A 19,974-nucleotide genomic window follows, 5' to 3' on the forward strand; every position below is an offset into this window, starting at 1 on the left:
CAGCTGAGGTGACTTGCAAAAGAAGGAAGAAGCCATGGCTACCTCCCAGCCCTCAGCGATGCCTCTGGAGCGCCTATCAGAGACCAACTATTTGAATTGGGCCCTGAAGATGGAGATGTATCTTTGCAGAGAGAATCTTTGGCTGCCAATTGGTGAGCAAACCCCCCAAAATCCCAGTGCTGAATGGCATAGACAGGATGAGCAGGCTAGAGCCACCATTATCCTGGGAGTTGAGGACAATCAGCTAGTCCATGTGTGAGGTATGCAGTCTGCAAAGCGACTTTGAGACACTTTGAGAAACTTGTATGTAAAGGCAACAGCAGGGAGTAAAGTTACTCTGACAAAAAAACTGTACAAAGCCTACCTTGCAGAAGGAGATAGCCTTCCTGAGCACCTGCATTATATTCAGCAGCTGTTTGTTGAGTTGCAGGAGAGAGGAATGGAATTTACACCCCTCACAAAATCCTATATCCTCCTGTCCTCACTGAATGAAACGTGGGACATGCTGATTTCTACCCTGGAGGCTATGCCTGAAGCACACCTCACCCCATTGTATGTTACATAGCGCTTACTCGCTGAATTTGAGAAGAGAGAGGAAAGATCCCCCCCCCATCTCTTCTGGAAAGCTGCAGTACCAGAAAACAAGGGAAAAGAAGGGAAAGGAAGCTGAGGCCACAGCGCTAGCCAGCCAGCAATGCTTCACTTGTGGTTCAGCTGGACATTTGCAGAAAGACTGTGCCTTGAGACCCAAGAGTAGAAAGACAGAGAAGAAGAACACAAGGGCAACACAGAAGAAGGCTCTTCAGACAACCCAAATTGCACAGGTTGCTGAGAAGGGTAATTCTGATGTATGGGTGTTAGATTCTGGGGCCAATTGTCATTTATGTAATTGTAAAAGCTCTTTTGTGTCACTGAAAGACAAAGTGTATCTTTGGCTGATGGGTCTGTGACCAAAATTATGGGACAAGGTGACTTGTATTTATCCTGCTTGGGAGAAACTGTAAAAGGTGTGTTGTATGTGCCAAATTTACAATCAAACCTTTTATCTGTGGCACAATTGGCTGCAACAGGGTATGTCATAACATTTAAGAAAAATGGTTGTGAGATACATAAACATGGAAAATTGTGTGCTGCTGGTATGTTAAAAGACTCCTTGTACATTGTGCAAAATGCAAGGAAGCCAAGCTGCAAGGCTGCAGTTGGCAACACTCCATATCATGATCAATGTGTACACCTGATGCACAGGAGATTTGGTCATGCTAATTTCAAGTATATAGCACAAATGCCACAGCTGTGTGCTGACCTAAAGATAAAACACTGTGACAAATACTTAGATTGTGTAGTTTGCAAAGAATGCAAAACACTAAAAGCTCCTGTGAGTAAGCACAGTGACAGAGTTACAACTAGACCTTTGGAAATTGTACACTCTGACATTACGGTCCTTTTGCTCCAAGTCTTGGACAAGCGAGGTATGCAATGACCACTCAAGATAAACATTTATCTCCATCTTAAAACACAAAGATGAGGCATTTGAGAAATTTAAAGTTTTTGTGACATGGGCAAATGGAAAATTCCCTAGGCCTGTATCTGCACTCCAATGTGATAGAGGAGGAGAGTACTTTTCTCATAAATTCAAAAGGTTCCTAGTGGAAAAGGGGATAGAACAAATTCTTTCTAACCCTTACAGCCCTCAGCAAAATGGTGTTGCTGAAAGAAAGGGCAGAACCTTGCAAAATGCAATGGAATGCATGCTTAAAGATTCACATTTATCTTTCAAGTATTGGGGAGAGGCCATATCTACTGCCTGTTAGGTACAAAACAGATTGTATAACTCTGTGATTCAGGACACTCCATTCCATTTGTTTTATGGTGTGAAACCAAAGGTAAACCATCTTAGAGTGTTTGGTAGCACTGCTTGGGTTCATATTCCAAAACAACAGAGTTGTTCACCACTATGACATTCCAACTGCATTTCTCTATGGTGATTTAGACCACAAATTATATATGCAGCAACCCCCTGGCTATGAAAAAGGGGAGAATCTGGTCTGTGAACTGCAGAAGTCAATCTATGGGTTAAAACAAGCTGCTAGATCCTGGACCAAAAATTAGATGAAAAACTGCAGAATTTTGGTTTTGAAAAAGGAAAAGCAGATCCATGTGAAAAAAAGACAAACAAGGCTGTATGTATCCATGCATTTATGTTGATGATTTGCTGCTGTTCACACCAACAGAAAAACAAAGGCTTGATTTTGAAGCCTGCATGAAAAGCCATTTCACATTAAAAAGCCTTGGAACTGTAACACATTACCTAGGTTTGGAAATACACAGGGAGAAGGATGGTAGCTTTCTGTTCAACCAACATAGTAAAATTCAAAAGCTCCTAGAGGATTTTAATATGCAAGACTGTAAACCAGTCTCTACTCCGATGATAACAGATTTTCAGAAAGATATAGGAGAAACTCAATTAACTGAGGCAGAGAAATATAGATCTGCAATTGGAAGCTTACTGTACATTGCAAATCACTCTCGCCGAGATATCTCAAATTCTGTGGCCATTTTAAGTAGACAGGTAGAGAAGCCTACATCTACTGGAAAAGCAGCATTGAAGAGGTTAATGAGGTATTTGCAAGGAACCAAGAATTATTGCCTGAAGCTAAATGCCTGTGGAACAGAGAAATTGCAGGCTTTTGCCGATTCTGACTGGGGAGCAGATGTCAGTGACAGGAAATCCACTTCTGGGATTTTAATTCAATTTGCTGGGTCTAGCTTAGGCTGGCATTCTAGAAAGCAAACATTTGTTGCTCTTTCCACTGCAGAAGCAGAGTTTTATTCTCTAACACAAACCTGTAATGAGGTTATATGGTTTAAACATTTGTTAAAAGACATAGGCATGGAAGTGAACCAGCCTATAACTCTTTATGAGGATAATCAAGCTTGCATTGCTATGGCCAAATCTGAAGCCTGCAAAAATAGGACAAAACATATCGATATTAGATATCAATATATCAAAGATATGATAAGCAAAGGAGAAATAATGTTGAAATATTGTGAATCAGACATGATTGCTGATATTTTAACCAAACTTCTTGCTGTACCAAGACACAAAGAGTTAACAAAGCAAATTGGTTTGCATCTTATTCTGTAGTATAAAAAGGGGAGTGTTAATGTTTTCTACTACAGATTAAGGTTACTATGGTAACTAAACATTTTGGCCAGGTGAAGAGGTTGAATTTAATTGTCCCCTTTTCAGTTAATTGTTGCACGGGGGTGGGGGGAGAAGAACTTGCCTGGACTTGTTTTAGTTTCAGTTTCCCTTCTGTGTAGGCATGTAGAGAGTTAAGCAGCTCTCACTGAGAGCCTGTAAATATCTTTGCTTTCTGTAAATAAAATTATTTTTATAGAAATGCCTGGTGTGTGGCTTTTCTGATCTCTCCTGGGCCAAAGGCTTTCCTAGCAATCTACTAACAAAGATGAATTCACAATCACAGCAACATTGCCAGAATATGTTTATATCTTGCTTAGATCCAAGTGGGGACTTGGCCAAAGGATTTAGGGAGGGAGGAGGAAGCAGGAAAGGAGAGTGGTTAAAATAAGCCAGAAATGGGCAAGTATTTCCTGTTCTCCTGGTTTCTGGAACAATGCCCAATGAAGAGAAGTTGCACACCTCTCCCATGAAAAGCTGTGGTGAGCTTTACTTCTAATAGTCAAGTGCACATGTCGATCCTTAGGAAAGGTGTGAGGAAGATTTCATGCTTCCTTTCCCATCGTTCTGCTGTAACAGCCAAAGATGCTATGTGAGCAAACATTCATTCACAATTTGTACTGGATTGTAAACTTACTGTAGATTTATATCAGGGATAAGCATTATATTTACTCAATTTTTTAAAAGCAAAAAGTAACAGTGTTACAGCTTTGTTCACCTATAGGAAAAAGTTGGTGGTGAAATGGTGTTGAACAGCCTTATTCACTTCTAAAAAAAATTCTAGAGACACCTCATCTTTCCATCATAGCTTTTATTCTTAATTCTCTCTGTATTTCATGACACAACTACTAAATGATAAGGTAAAGGTAAAGGTTTCCCTTGACGTAAAGTCCAGTCGTGTCCGACTCTAGGGGGCGGTGCTCATCTCCGTTTCTAAGCCTTAGAGCCGGCGTTGTCCGTAGACACTTCCGGGTCATGTGGCCGGCATGACGACACGGAACACCGTTACCTTCCCGCTGAAGCGGTACCTATTGATCTACTCATATTTGCATGTTTTCGAACTGCTAGGTGAGCAGGAGCTGGGATTAACAACGGGAGCTCACCCCGCCGCGCGGTTTCGAACCGCCGACCTTCCGATCGACAGCTCAGCGATTTAACCCGCAGCGCCACCGCGTCCCCACTAAATGATAGTTGTTGTTATATTTATCAATCTTTAATGCAATGTAATTATGCCTGATATATTATTTCCTTCCTTCCTTCCTTCCTTCCATTCCATCCATTTCGGAGAAACATAAGACACATATGCCAATAGATGGTCCCCTGCCTAAATTTTATTGTAACAGGATTTACATTTACAATACATTTTCAGGCATCGATTTTAATTTTTTTCTTCAGTGCTTGACAGAAATGGGAGATGTAACAATAGAAAAATTTGGCAAAGAGATTTTAACAGATCTGAGAGTTCCAAATACATTTGACTTTAGCATGCAGCAAGTTACTTCAGGTGGTGTGTTTAAGGGAGATGGCAGAGTGTTTGTAATGATTGCCCCAGCCCAAATACTCAGACTCACAAGAGGCTGCTATATGAAATCTGATTTATTAAGGAACTTAGGACAAATACAGAGAAAGCTGAGAATGAGCAAAAGCGCGCCAAATACAAACTTAAACCCTTGGTGCAAACGTATCCCGCCTCCCTCGTAACAGCCCCGCCCGTCACAGGTGCTAGCAATCGTCAGAGTTGCTAGCCTGGGAAAGTAACCTTGAACACAGTAGATAATGCAAATACATTCCAGAGCAAAGCCAAAAGATAAATACTCCCATCCTCTCGAGAAAGAGGAAACACGCATCCAGCTAATGACATGCGAAACGTTACGATGTATCAAAGACATTGAAACGGCGAACATGACATACCGCCTCCCCAAAAATACACCTAGGGACCCGGCTTATTGGGATAAGCAGAGTGGAAACGGGCCACTAGGACAGGAGAAGCCACATCTGGTGCAGCGACCCACTCCGGATGAGGGAAATGCTTCCAGCGAACTAAGTATTGCAGAGTATTGCAAAGGCGTCTAGAATCTAAAATTTCTTTAACTTCAAAGTGTTGCTGACCGTCAATCATGATGGGGGTTGGAGGTGGAGGTTGGTGATGCCAGCGGTCAGAACGAATAGTCGGTTTGAGCAAACTGCAATGAAAAACAGGGTGTAAGTGTTTGAGATTATGAGGCAAGTCAAGTTTAAAAGTCACAGGGTTAATTTGAGCGGTAATGGGGAAAGGACCCACAAATTTAGGAGCCAGTTTCTTAGAAGGTTGTGAGGACTTAATGAACTTAGTGGAAAGGTAAACCGAGTCTCCGACTTGAAACGCCGGCTGAGGGGCACGCTTCCGATCAGCATAATGTTTGTAATCCAATTGTGCATCAACTAATGCCTTTTGAATCACTGGCCAGGAGTCTGCTAGTTGTGTTGCCCAATCACCCGGGGTGGTTGAGCCGGCTGGAGGTTGCGGTAAATCCGGGATAGGTACAAAGTCTCTGCCTTGGGCAACACGAAAAGGGGTTTGACCGGTGCTTTGATGAACCGCATTGTTGTAAGCCACTTCTGCAAAAGGGAGGAGGTCTACCCAGTTGTCCTGCTGGTAATTCACAAAAGCTCGCAGGTACTGCTCCAGAGTAGAATTTAAAGCCTCTGTGGCCCCGTCCGTTTGTGGATGCCACGCCGTGGATAGGGCTTGCTTCATTCCTAAGAGTTTGAGGAACGCCCACCAAAATTGCGAAGTAAATTGTGTGCCCCTGTCCGAAATCAAGCGGGATGGACATCCGTGTAACCTGTACATGTGTACTAGAAAGAGGCGAGCCAATTGACGTGCCGACGGAATGGACACGCAAGGAATGAAGTGGGCTTGTTTTGAGAAATAGTCTTTGACCACCCAAATGACAGTCTTGCGTTGACTGGGTGGTAATTCAACAATAAAGTCCATGGAAATTTCATCCCAGGGGCAAGATGGGGCAGCCACCGGCTGCAGCAGCCCCTGAGGCTTCCCCCCCTTGCACTTAGACATCGCACAAACAGTGCAGGAGGCAATATAGTCCTTGACATCTTTGCGTAATGTGGGCCACCAGAACTGCCTCCGAACGAGGTGTAGGGTTTTCACAAACCCGAAGTGACCCGCTAGTTTGTCATCGTGTGAACATAATAACACCTCTTTTCTTAGGCTTTCAGGGATGTAGAGGCGGTCAGATTTCCAAGCAAAGCCTTGGGCAAAAGTAACATTGTCTTTATTTGCCAGCAGCCAAGTATCTGTTTTCAGCTCTTTTAGAAACTTTTGTTGCAACTGGGAAGGAATTGACAAAGCGGTCGGTTGGGCGGCGTCTGCAGCGGGTGGCTGCTGCGCGCGCGTTTGGCTACGCGTCACAGCCTGCATACCTAATTGGGGCGCCATCCACAGGGTGCTAACCACTTCTGGCGCTGCCCCAGAGTCTTGAGGTTGCCTTGACAACGCATCAGCCAGGAAATTCTTTTTCCCCGGAATAAACTTCAATTGAAAGTTGAACCGATTAAAAAATTGAGCCCAACGGACTTGTTTTGGGCTCAGTTTTCGAGGGGTGCTAAGAGCCTCCAAATTTTTATGGTCAGTCCACACCTCAAAGGGATGATTCGCCCCCTCTAACAGATGCCGCCAAGCTTCTAACGCGGCTTTTACTGCGAATGCCTCTTTCTCCCATACATGCCAACGCCGCTCAGTCTCGGAGAATTTGCGGGACAGGTAGGCACATGGCTTGAGGCATCCTGTCCCGTCTTGTTGCATCAACAATGCCCCAATGGAATAATCGGAGGCATCAGCCTGAACCACAAAAGGTTTCGAGGGATCGGGGTGTTGCAAAATGGGCTCTTTGATAAAAGCTGCCTTGAGCCGCTCAAACGCCGTTTGACAAGCAGGCGTCCAGCGCAACAGCGCCCCTGGATTCTTTACTCTTCGAGTGTCTCCCAAACCCTTGGTTTGAGCAATTCGGTTAGTGGCAAGGCAATTTCAGCGAATCCCCTTATGAATAATCTGTAGTAGTTACTGAACCCCAGGAAACTTTGAAGTTGCCTGCGGGTGCGGGGACTTTCCCAGTCCATGATAGCTTGCACCTTAGCAGGGTCCATTTCAATGCCTTTATCTGAAATTCTATACCCCAAATAGTCAATTTGCGTCTGGTGAAAGGCACATTTAGACAGTTTGGCATACAATTCTGCTGATCTGAGTTTACTCAGCACCCTTTTCACCAGAGAGACATGCTCTTCCATGGTTTCAGTATAAATCAATTCATCATCCAAATACACCAATACCCCCTTAAACAGATGCTCATGCAGTACTTCATTGATCAATTGCATAAATACCCCAGGGGCCCCGGCCAGACCAAAAGGTAACACCTTATACTGGAATGCACCCAACGGGCAATTGAAGGCAGTTTTCCACTCATCGCCCTCCTTGATTCGTACACGATAATAGGCTTCTCTTAAATCGAGTTTAGAGAAGATTTTTCCCTTAGCCAGATGTGACAACATGTCCTTGATCAATGGCAGGGGATATTTATTGGAAATTGAGACGGCATTTAATCCGCGGAAATCGGTACAAAGTCTCAATGTCCCATCCTTTTTTGGGCGGAAGAGGACCGGCGCCCCCACCGGTGAATTCGCTGGCTCAATGAATCCGCGCGCCAAATTTTTGTCCACAAAGTCTCTCAACAGAGTTAGTTCCTTTTGCGTCATGGAATAAATCTTTGGCTTGGGCAATTGGGTGTTGGGCACCAGCTCAATGGCACAATCCGTTTTACGATGAGGGGGCAATTGATCCGCTTCCTTTTCGCCAAACACATCAGCAAACATCCGGTACTCCGGCGGCAAGCCTTCCAGAGGAGGGGCCGGGCAATGCGGAGTCGCAGCTGCCGCAACCCCCACCATCTCCTCTGGGGTACCCTTCCCTTCTGTCGCTTGGTAAAACCCATCCCTAAACGTGATAGTCCGGTAGACCCAGTTTATTTGGGGATTTTGCTGAACCAACCAGGGCACCCCCAACACCACCAGGGGACCCCCTACCGGAGCCACGACAAAAGACAAACCTTCCCGGTGGCTGCCCAGCTGCAAGCTACCCGCCCTGTGAAATGGGTGACCGGTTTGCCCCCTGCCATGGACCCATCCAGCTGTGTAAAGGCGATGGGTTGCTGTAAAGGGAAAGTGGGTAGCTCCAGAGCCGCTACCACATCGGGGTGCATTAGACACCTGGAACACCCCGAATCGATCATGGCCCATACTTCTACAGTCTTGGATCGGGAGCCCAACTTCAACTTCACCGTGAGAATGCGGTAACTGCCACTCACCGATGAAGGCTCGCGCCCTTCTTCCACCACCTGCCCTGCGGCGCCCTTTAAAGCAGGTGGCTGGCGTTTCCCGCCGGCTGCAGTAGTTCGGGCTCACCCTCATCCTTGTAGAACATCACATCGTCTCCCTCGCTTTCAGCCACCGCTGCTTTCTGCTTCCTTGGCAGGGAAGGGGACTTCGTCGGCGGCTTGCCGAGCCGTTCCTCTCCCTTTGCCTTCGGAACGCCGCCACTCGATGCCCCTCCTTACCACATCGCAGACACTGGCCTTTTGCATACTGCTTCTCTCGCTCCTCGTCCCAGGGTCGTTGCCCGGGTCGCCCCCCGGTGCTCAGTGGGTGACTGGGCTTCGCCTCCCACCCCGATTTGGCAGTCCTTCGATGGGCGAAGATCTCATGGGCATGCTCAGCCCTTCCCGCCAGCTGGATCCACTCGTACAGCGTATATGGGTCGTCTCTCCCCAAGGACCAGCGCAGCACCTCTGTGTTCAGGCCATCCTTGAATAACTCGATGATGGTGGCTTGGGACCAGTCATCCACCTTCCCAGCAAGCACTTTGAACTCTAGCGCGTAATCAGCCACGGATCTTGACCCCTGCTTAAGTTCTTTCAGAGCTCGCTTTGCCCTCTCTTTTGCCAGGGGATCCTCAAAGTGTTGCCTCAATGCCCAGAGGAACTCGTTGAATTTCTCCAGTTCAGGCGCTTCCGACTGGCACATCTGGACATACCAGTCTGCCGCCCTCCCTTTCAGTTTGGTGGCAATGGTGATGATCTTTGCCTTTTCCGATTGAAAAAGCGACCCCCATTCCTCCATGTAGGCTTTAGCATTCGTCAGGAAAAATGAGAGTTTGGTCGGATCCCCATCAAACTTGACAGGGAAGTCTCTCATCCCGCCCCCCGCTGGGCTGCGCCCTGCCACCGGGACTACAGGGGTTTGCGCTTCCCGGGCTAGTGGCGGCGCGGGGCCCGGGGGCGGCCGCACAGGCGATGATGCTATTTCCATCTGGACCGTCTGGTCCCCCTCGCGCGTCCGCGCCGTCCATCTCCGCTCCGGGGACTGCCCATGGGACGAAGGGGTCGAATGCCGTTGGCTTGAGCCTTCCCGGGTTTCTCTCAACGAGGTCACGTCTAGACTCAGCTGCTTCAGTATGGTTTCCAACGAGTCCATTTTTGACTCCAGCACCCGGATACGATCCGGGGTGGGGGAGCCTTCTTTGGGCTGCACCTGAACCACTGTGGGGGATAATGGGTACCTCTGCCTCCAGGATGGGCCCCCCGCCACCGAGACATCCCCTTGGGTCTCATCCCAGGTGACCAGCTCACCCGGGGTGGTTACGGTAGTCTCCGGGGCAGTTTTCATGCCCCCGGCTTCACCGTCCGACTCGGAGCTCGCCTCTTCTAGGATGGCTGACAGCTCCCCCACTTGGGACGGTCGGTCGGGTTGCCTCACGGTCGAGTCCGGCTCCCCTTCTTCCATCATCACGATGTCGGGTTCGGTCATCGCTGGCGCTCTCCCTCACAGGGTTAGACAACTTGCCTTTTCCTGGACAGGGGCCAGCGGAGTTGGGATCTTAGATTCTCAGCTTTATGTAATGATTGCCCCAGCCCAAATACTCAGACTCACAAGAGGCTGCTATATGAAATCTGATTTATTAAGGAACTTAGGACAAATACAGAGAAAGCTGAGAATGAGCAAAAGCGCGCCAAATACAAACTTAAACCCTTGGTGCAAACGTATCCTGCCTCCCTCGTAACAGCCCCACCCGTCACAGGTGCTAGCAATCGTCAGAGTTGCTAGCCTGGGAAAGTAACCTTGAACACAGTAGATAATGCAAATACATTCCAGAGCAAAGCCAAAAGATAAATACTCCCATCCTCCCGAGAAAGAGGAAACACGCATCCAGCTAATGACATGCGAAACGTTACGATGTATCAAAGACACTGAAACGGCGAACATGACAGTGTTTTTATTTATAAATGGCTTTATGCTGCTTCAGTTAAGACGAATCTGAGCCGCTTCAAAAGTAAGATGCAGTGAGAAACAATACATACAATATTAAGAAAACAACTGTTACCTGAATAATGTAGATATATATTTTTATCTGTTAGCTGTAGCAGATTATTGATCATATATATTGACCATATTTGTGTAGTCACCCATCTCACAAGAAAGCAACTCTGGGTGGCGTGCAATACTCAGTTAAAAGAACCAATAAATACTGAGAGCCAGTTTGGTCTCGCGGTTAAGGCGCTGGGCTAGAAACCAGGAGACTGGGAGTTCTAGTCCCGCTTTAGGCCTGAAAGCCGGCTGGGTGGCCTTGGGCCAGTCCCTCTCTCTCAGCCCAACCCACCTCACAGGGTGGTTGCTGTTGTGGGGAAAATAGGAGGAGGAAGGAGTATGAGGTATGTTCCCTGCCTTGAGTTATTTATAAAAATAATAAAGGTGGGATAGAAAATAAAGAAAAAAAAGAACCAATAAATACATATAAAACAATCATTAAAACTATAAAGAACACACAAAACAGGAGAGGATGGTTGGGCATTTTTTCAGGCAGAAACATGTTTTCTAGCAACTCCATTTCCAAATCATATCAAACAAGTTTAGCAGCAGAAGCACCACAGATAAAAATAACAAGCAAAGAAGAACAAATCCTATCAAGCAATTGTGCCCAAGTTCATTCATTAACAAGTTCAGATTACTCAGCGAAGCTGACTCCCAGGGAAGTGGGTACAAAGCTGGAGGCAACCTTATCTGTTGCTTTTGTTCGCTAATGTTACTCTGTAACTGCACATGGTGTGAATTTTCTTCTTGTATTATGGACATAATTCACCAAAAATCCAAGCATTCAAATCCCCGTTCGTAGCCACAATGAGACAAACTGGTGTTTCGAAGAAGGAGCTTTTCCCAGGATGTGGAGAAAAGGTATCTGGAAGTAAATTTACAGATTTCAGCAGTTGCTAATCGCCAGGAGGTGGCCACATCTGTTGTGTTTACCACTTCCTGTAAATGAATTGGATTATTAATCAGAAAGACACCTGTAAGAAGTGATAAAGTTGAGGGATCAGCAGCTTTTTCAGGCTCTGCCTTTGCTTATCACATTCTATATTTTTGTCAACATCTTTACAAAAAACTACCGTTCTCCTTAAACATGAGGACTACAAATGGCTTTGTAAGGGAGAAGTGAAGAGTATTTATGTTGTGTAATCTCCCCTCCCTAAGTATGTGTTTAAAGTATGTTGTGTATCACAAAGCCATTTGTAGTCATGATCTGAGAAGTCATAATGACAGAATACAACATGGAATCTGGATGTCCCTACTTAGCATGCCACATGATTCAAAACTGCTGTTCCTTCTCCAGGATGTAGATTATGGCAAGACCTTTCGTCTCATGAGGGTTAGAGTAAAATTCTATGACAGCATTGGCGACCAGGGCCGCAACTGGGGGGGGGGGGGGCAAGCAGGGCATGTGCCCCGGGAGCCACTCGGGGGGGGGGCGCCAAAATGGGTGGGGAATCCATGTTTGCCCAGGGTGACACAGACCCTAGTTGCGGCCCTGTTGGTGACATAATACTTCCAAAGAGCACCCTGTTCTTTCTCCCACCTGACAGTTGTTTTAAAAATAAGCAGGATTTGGGCATTTTGTAAAAGCCTCTAGCAATGTACTTATTTGCAGCACTGTTACTGTAACCCACAAAGATCTCACTGAAGTAGTATTGAACTTCCTGAAGGGCTAGATCTTCTGGATTTTTTGGGGGGGGGTGATTGACCGGGCTCACTGTGGCAGCCATTTTATGAAAGAAAAGTCTTCTATGACAGCTATTTTAACAGTCCACCCACCACACACTTTTAACAATCCAAATGTGCCCCAGCTCACTCATCCCTCCCTTTGGACCTGACTTGTATGTTTTTCGCTGAGTTCCTTTGCTCTAAAAGCCATGTGGTGGAGATAAGGTCACCAGATTTGAGCTGAAAAAATCATTAGATGGAAGCAAAGAGTGAGAGTTTTCTGTATTTTGTTGAGCAGATCCTTGTGGCCTAGGTCTTGCAGCCCTGATGTAGTTAGATACAGACATATACTTCCTTATATTTTAGATTAGGATTGTTAACAGAACTACTACAATACTCTAGGTTTGAATATTGTACACATGGCATACTTGCTTAGTTTCTACGGGTATAGCTACATGTTTTGTCCATAGACTGGCATACTGTTCTTTAAAATATCAATTGTTAATTTATGTTACATGAGAACTTCAGTAGATGTTGGAACATGATCTTTGATTCTTTTCCTTGCCACCAACCTCACAGCCCTAAGAACAAGGTGTTCTCTGTCACAAGCTGCTGCACTTCCTGCAGCTAAAAAAAACAAAAAACAAAACCCAACCTTCAAACCCTCTTGCCTGTCCCTTGCAGAAAAGGAAAGAAAGACAAATCTGGTGATTTGAATGTAGTTTGTCACTTGGGGAAAAGAATTGATAATAGAATGCAGCATGAATATCTCAAGAACAAATCTTATCAGATTAATTGTATTTATTTATTTTTATTGGTTAATTTTATGAAGAGATTGTAGGAATGCCATGGACACAATATACTGTGTTTTCAGTAAATCAGTTGATGAAGTATCCATGCTGTTATGATTAACAAACTAGATGGTATTAGCACAGGCTGGGTGATATCTCTGTTAGATGAAACTGTCTGGCTTGAATGCCAAACTCAAAGAGCATTCATCAACAGTTCCTCATCAAAATGGAGTTTTGGAAATAAGTGGGGTGCCCCTGGGTTCAGTTCCAGGACCAGTATGCTTCAAGGTTGTTATTAATTACTTGTAATAAGAAGTAGAGAAAAACTTTTCAAATTTGCAGCTGGGACATTTTGAGAGTCTTAGGACTTGTATGGAGCTCATAGTTGGTGGGATGTGGGCAACAGTTATATTGCTTTGCCAGGTAGTTTCTAGATTAGAGACCCTGACTTACACAGAATAGTACAACAGGACTTTTGTGGTGCTAATGGCATACTGCCCATGATGTGTCCAAATTGACCAGTATTTTTGGCGGGAAATTCTGATGACAGCCTATATTATGGTTGATCATACCGTCAGCCAGATGTTTAGACTAGATTTGATATTTTTGTCCAACTATTGAGTCCTTCCCAAGGAATTATGATGATGATGATGATGATGATGCATTATATGAAAGCCTCACTTGATCAAAGACATGATGCAAGGCAGAAGTCAATATCATGGACCCATCTCTTGACAACCATTGCAAACAGAAGCTTGTGACTTGGAAAGTAAGAGGATGACATGGTAAAGAACACAAATTAACAAATGATAGAAAAGAGAGAAAAATAGATATGTCATATGTTTGTGAAACTAACTGAAAGGTAATGAAGAAAGTGGTCTGACCTTGTGAAGTTGATAAATACATGCATGGAAGGGAAGGTGTATGTTTAATTATAAATTAAAGTGGTATATAAAGGAAATATAATAGAAAGGATCCAGTGTGGGCACCCTTACTGTATCTGCTGGCAATTCCTTAAAGGAGATGCACCTTTTTCTGAGTTTGCATGGTAGCCATGCAACCTCAGGAAGATACTTGCTTGAATTCACAAGGCAACAACAGGATACAGTCACATGTCATTGTCCTGTTGCCACTTCTTAATACCTCCTGAAGTCAAAGACTTTTTTCCCCCTAAGTCTGCATGGCTATGAGCCCAGGAAAAGGTGCATAGCTAAAGGTATGACAAAATATGAGCTGGAGTGTATGAAAGTAGGGATCCAGGCTGTGATAGTTGCATGTCTCAGTGAATGCAATAATGAAAGAACCGGGAATGATTAAGCACTATTCTGAATGAATGAGGCCTGGCATAAAAAGTTATTCTATTATGTCAGATTAATCAATGTTTGAGTATGGGATGAGGGAGTACAGAAAAGATGAGTATCCCACTTCCAGATCCAAGAACGAATGAGAGTGGTAACTGTGTGATTAATATTTACTTAGAAAAAGTGTTGTTTCAAATATGTGGTTTAAGTATTCATACATATGAATGGCCAAGCAATGGATCTAAAAGCGTGATTGATTTGATTGTTGATGAAGAAAGACAGAAAATTACTGAATTGAGTGATGAGGCATTGTGAATGAGGAACCAAGTCTTTTTTTGTAGTATCAAGAATAGATCTTGGGTAAAAGTAGATATGGAAAAAAGGAAAGAAGTAAAAGAAACTAGAATAAAAGTATAACAGCTGCAAGGAGAGAATGTACAAGTCCTATATGAAAAAAGCATTAGAAGACAGATCTCCCAAAAGAATGAAAGGAAAATGGACATTAGGAAAAATAATATGGAAGCTGTTTGGGACAGAGTGAAAAAAAATCCACAGAAGAATGTGGAATTATGCTAATGGAAAGTATAAAAAAGCGTGGTTGATGGAATAATGACATGAAAGGTGCTATGGAAGAGGGAAAAATGCACATAACAGAATGCTGAAAAAATAAGAAAAAAAGAAATATATTTTATAACGTGTATACAATTATATAAAAGATTTTTGCAAAGAATGTAGTCGAAGAAAAGAAGAAATGGTTAAAATTAAAAGGAGTAGAGAGAATGCAGAGCTAAGGAAATAAAAATGTTTTAAAAGTGGATGAAAAGGGCTAAACAAGGAGCCTCCAACAAAGTGAATGGAATTAAGAATAAATCTTTTTAAAAGATTGTGGACAAAATTTGTGTGAGCATGCTGGAAGAAATTATTTAGAGACACATATAAGAGTAGTAGTCAAAAATAAAATGGAAATGAATGCTATAAATGTTACTGTCCAAGGAAAAAAATGAATAAAAAGAATTAATAAATGTTCAAAGAATGTCAAAATTAATAAGGCTGCTGGTGTAGGTGGTGTTACTGGAGAAATGTTAAAATACAGACAGGGTTTCTTTATGCAGTGGCTATGTGACTTGTTTATTGAGTGTGCTCCCCTATGCCTGATGATTGGAAGAATGCTGATACTGTTCCATTATAAGTTTGCTGATTTAGAGATAGCATATTTTTAAGTTAATAGGCTTGAATTATGGAAACTTTTCTGCAAATATGGAGTTAAATATTGATTACTAAATGTGGTAAGGATGCTAAGGTATGGTAGTAAAGCATGTGAGAATGAATGAAATGCTTAGCAACATTGATCGAGGAGAAAGACATGCAAAATTTAAGATGCATAAATGCTGGTAGAAATGTAGTGGGTGGTTTGTAATCTGTTGCAATGGATGAAATATTTGTCAGAAGAAATGACAGATGTCTGCCCTCTTTGGAAGTGAGCATTGGATATGTCAAGAGAAACATTAAAATAAGCTGAATGTGGTAGAAATAAGTTACTTACAAACTGTGCATAGCAAATGAATGGGTGATAACTGAATGTGGATTGAATACAGAAGTGAGTGATCGGTACAAAGGAAGTACACTGAGGAAGTTTGATCGTATAGAAATAATTAATCAGGAATTAATCACAAAACAAATACATGAAGGAAGAGTGTATGGGTTGAGAGAAAGAAGTCATGAGATCCTAAAAAAGAAAGAGGTGAGAAATTTAAAGAACAAAAAGGCAATGGATCAACTGACACAAGGGCATGGTAGACTGATGTTTTGCAGAAAGAAGGTACAGTGAATGCTATATTGTTCACTCTTTATAGCATAAAGAGGTATGGTGAATGCTGTTGATGCTGTTGTACATTTAGTTAGCTTCCCTTTCCTTTTTTAAAATCTCCTGCCTCTAATGCCTTTTGCTGGTTACTTCTTACCTCTTTTCTGCAGTATGCATAACATTGCTTACCCCAAAAGAGAATAGCATGATGTGCATGTCTGTATACATGGATGCAGAACATGAGGCAGGATAGCTAATACTTTAGAAGAGAGAAACAAAACTCGCATTGATTTTGACAGTTTGAAAAATAAACTGAAAATAAAGTATAAAATTAAATTTAGGAAAAAGTGATCAAATGCATAGACATAGGATGGGAAATCTTTGGTTTAAGAATAACAGATGTGAAAAGAATTATGGAATTATAGTTGATCACAAGCTGATTATGAGTTAGTAGTATTCTAAGGCTAGCAAAAAGAAGAATGCACTGTTAGGCTTCATCAATAGAATTTAGTTTCCAAATCAAGGGAAGTAAATACTTGTTCTTTTTTGTACTGATCAGAACTTTGAGCAGTGTGTCCAGTTTGGGGCACTACAGTTTAAGGTGAATGTAGATAACTTAGAGCAGGTGCAACAAACAGCAAGAAAAATTATTAGGGAACTGGAATAAAGTCAGACGAGACCTTGAGGGAAACGGGTGGTTTTAGACTTGAAAAAAAGTATATTTATGAAGAATATAATATCCTTAAATTATCTGAAGGGGTGTCACATAGAAGGTCAAGTCGTGTTCCCTATCGTTCAGGATGCAGGGTACAAAATAACAGTCTTAAATTACAGGAAGCCAGCTTGTGGTTGAATATAAGGAACTCTTTGGAACAGTAAGAATTGCTTGGCAGTAGAATCAGTGCCCAGAGAGGTGACAGGCTTTCTTTCACTAACGTGAGCATTGTAAGGTGCTGTTGCCTTCACTTTCAAATTTAGGGAAGCGTAAATGTCAAAGGAAAATTCACATATTTGTTCAAAATTAGATAAGCTTCATTAAAGTATGAAATGAACAATTTCTCCCCCATCTCTAATGATAACTGTTGTACTAGACAAAGGGAGAAGTGGCAGATTTTTCAGAGCATGTTTTGTGCAGTTGTTATTTTTCTGTTATAATAGAAAAGTAACAATCGTTTTCAGCATTTCTCTGGTTCAGTAATGCACTAATGGTTTAATTTGTAATTTTTAATTTGAAAATGTAAAAGCATTTGTTGTAATCATCCGGGATTTCACAAAGGAAGATTGAAACAGGCACACATGCACTGAAACGACAATTGCAAAAACACTTAAGAGGCAGGTTCTACATCCTGCCAGACAGTCAAACAGGCCTTCAAAATGCTCATGATTTAGTAATCCCAATATGTGACCATAAGTAGAGCAGGGTTGGTTGGGCGTATGAAAAAGTTAGACCAGTTCCTAGCCTACTTTATGGAGAAAGAATGCAAAGTGGTGTTGCTTGAATCTCTGTGTTTTCATGTAAAGAAAAGCTCTGAGAACTCCCCACTGCTTCTGGAGCCCCCATTCTTCGAACCTTGTCTGATTCCCTGCATTATCACTAGTGAGGCCCCTTTGATGTGTTGCGTGTTTTGTATGGCCCCCTCCCTAGCATCCATCTTCACAGCTGTGCGTGTGGCCTCACTCTTCTCCCACGGGAGACAATATCTTTTGTGACAGAGTGTGGCTAATGAGCTGTCCTGGGAACTGAAATACTGGCAGAGGATTGATGAACTCTGCTGCTTATTTCCTGCTCTGTCTTAATCATGTGCGCAGAGGGTTCTCTCTCTTGTGTGAATGTGTATATTACTAAAAGACTATCCTTGCATAGAGCTGTTCTCAAAGGCTGAACAAGAAAGCAGAGTCAACAAGGTTTTCTCAGGATCTATGCGAATGACTAAAGGAGAAAGATAAATAACGGGAGTGTGATGATCACAACCAGATATATTTTAGGTTGGATACAGACAACCTGCTTAGCACATGGGGTAGAATAAACATGGTGTGTGGTGTTTCGACTGGTTTGGTTTTCTCGTGTGCAATATTTGATAAATTAGTCACCTGCATTAATAATCTAGGGCAGAGGTATTCTCCTGAGATACAGAATCACATGGTTAAAGAAAGGTTTTAAGGAAAAGCTTCTCTGTATTTTCCATCTAGTTTTGGGATGTTAAACTCAGATATCAGATTGTTTACAGATTTTGAATGTTTGTGTGCTTGCAATTCAAGAGTTTCTCCTGGTTTTTTGAGCAAACCTATGGAAGGGATGATGAATATGGTGGTGATTTCTGTGTTGTGAGATGATGGGGTTCCATGATTCTATCTGAAGTCTAATTGTACCTCAGAAGTAGGCAACGAAATGCACCATGAGGTCACTTCAAACATGAGTGGAGGATTAATAAAGGGTGAATCATCCATTTCTGCCCTACAGGAGCAGATGCCAGTTTGATCTGCACTTACCCAAACAATGCGGATAAGCCCATAGTCACTTGCACTGATAAACTTTTAGCCCACACTGAGCTGGATAGGAGACTAGCAGTGAATTTCAGAGCTACTGTATATGCTTGATGGGGAAGTTCCCAGGTGAATGGAACCTACTTTAATACTGTTGCCAATAAAGCTGTATAGATGTGTCCATGTAGCCATCAGGGTACCAATTCAGATCAAAAGATCCACAGTTTCTATAATTAGTACATTGTAAGTTTGTCCTCTGTATTCACCCAGAGAGCCTATACCCACTTGCACTTAACCACAACACAGACATGCTGCACAAACCTCTCATTTTGGGGGGAGGGGTCACCATGACAGTGCCTATATCTTGTCTTAGACTTGTACTAGAGACAGTTTAAAGCTGTCTTGAGATGTTCTATAGTGCTTGTTTAAGCAACCCACAAGCTATACTGGTTTTACTATGGATATAATCTGACAAGCTTCACCACCTATTTTGTTGCTGGCTCTCTCAAGTGATTCTTGAGGAGTGGGGTTGGGCATCAGCCTTCCACCCACTGGCCACTTTAGGTCCTCCAGTCCCTCAGCACTGTTCTCCAGAACCATTCTGTTTTGGGCAGTAGAACAGTCCAGGTCATTCAGCCTGGGCTCTCCCTCCATACCCATCAAGTCTCCAAGATGATGCCCACCTCAGAGACATGGATCAGCCTGGATCAGATCAAATGACCAGTGGTGGGGTGGGACAGTGGAGAGCTGAACACTGTAGTGGGAGACAGAGGATTGGCTCTCTGCCTCTTCATAGTGCAACCCTCCCTGCTGGAAATGAGCCTGAGCCTTCTTCTACAGACCAATTTCTCTCCTGCTCCCATTTATACATAAATTTTATTTTGATTCCTAAGCTTCCCCTGGCCTTTATACTTTCAAAGACTTTTAAATTATATACTAAAGAATTCTCTGCATAATGAGAAGTGTTTTGATTTAGTTTTGATTTCAGTGGAACTTTAAACTTTGCCCATATTCTCTAATATACAGTCTAATACAGGTTGTCCTTGCCTAACTGGAATTAACTGGATTGGAATTTCCACTGCTAAGTGATGTGGTCGTAAAGCATAACGTGACCATGCCACTTAGCAACTGCAGTTTCAGCAGTCCCTGGTTACCATCGTTAAATGAATCACTGTAGGTTAAGTGAGGACCTCATGTGACTGCAACTTCCAACTTCCTGCCTGCTTCCCCATTGACTTTGCTTGGTTTCAAATCAAAATCACATGACCATAGGATCCTGCAATGATCGGAAATCCGGGCCAGTTGCCG

This window comes from Candoia aspera, chromosome 2 (assembly GCF_035149785.1).
Source record: "Candoia aspera isolate rCanAsp1 chromosome 2, rCanAsp1.hap2, whole genome shotgun sequence".
In the NCBI taxonomy this organism is placed as follows: domain Eukaryota; kingdom Metazoa; phylum Chordata; class Lepidosauria; order Squamata; family Boidae; genus Candoia; species Candoia aspera.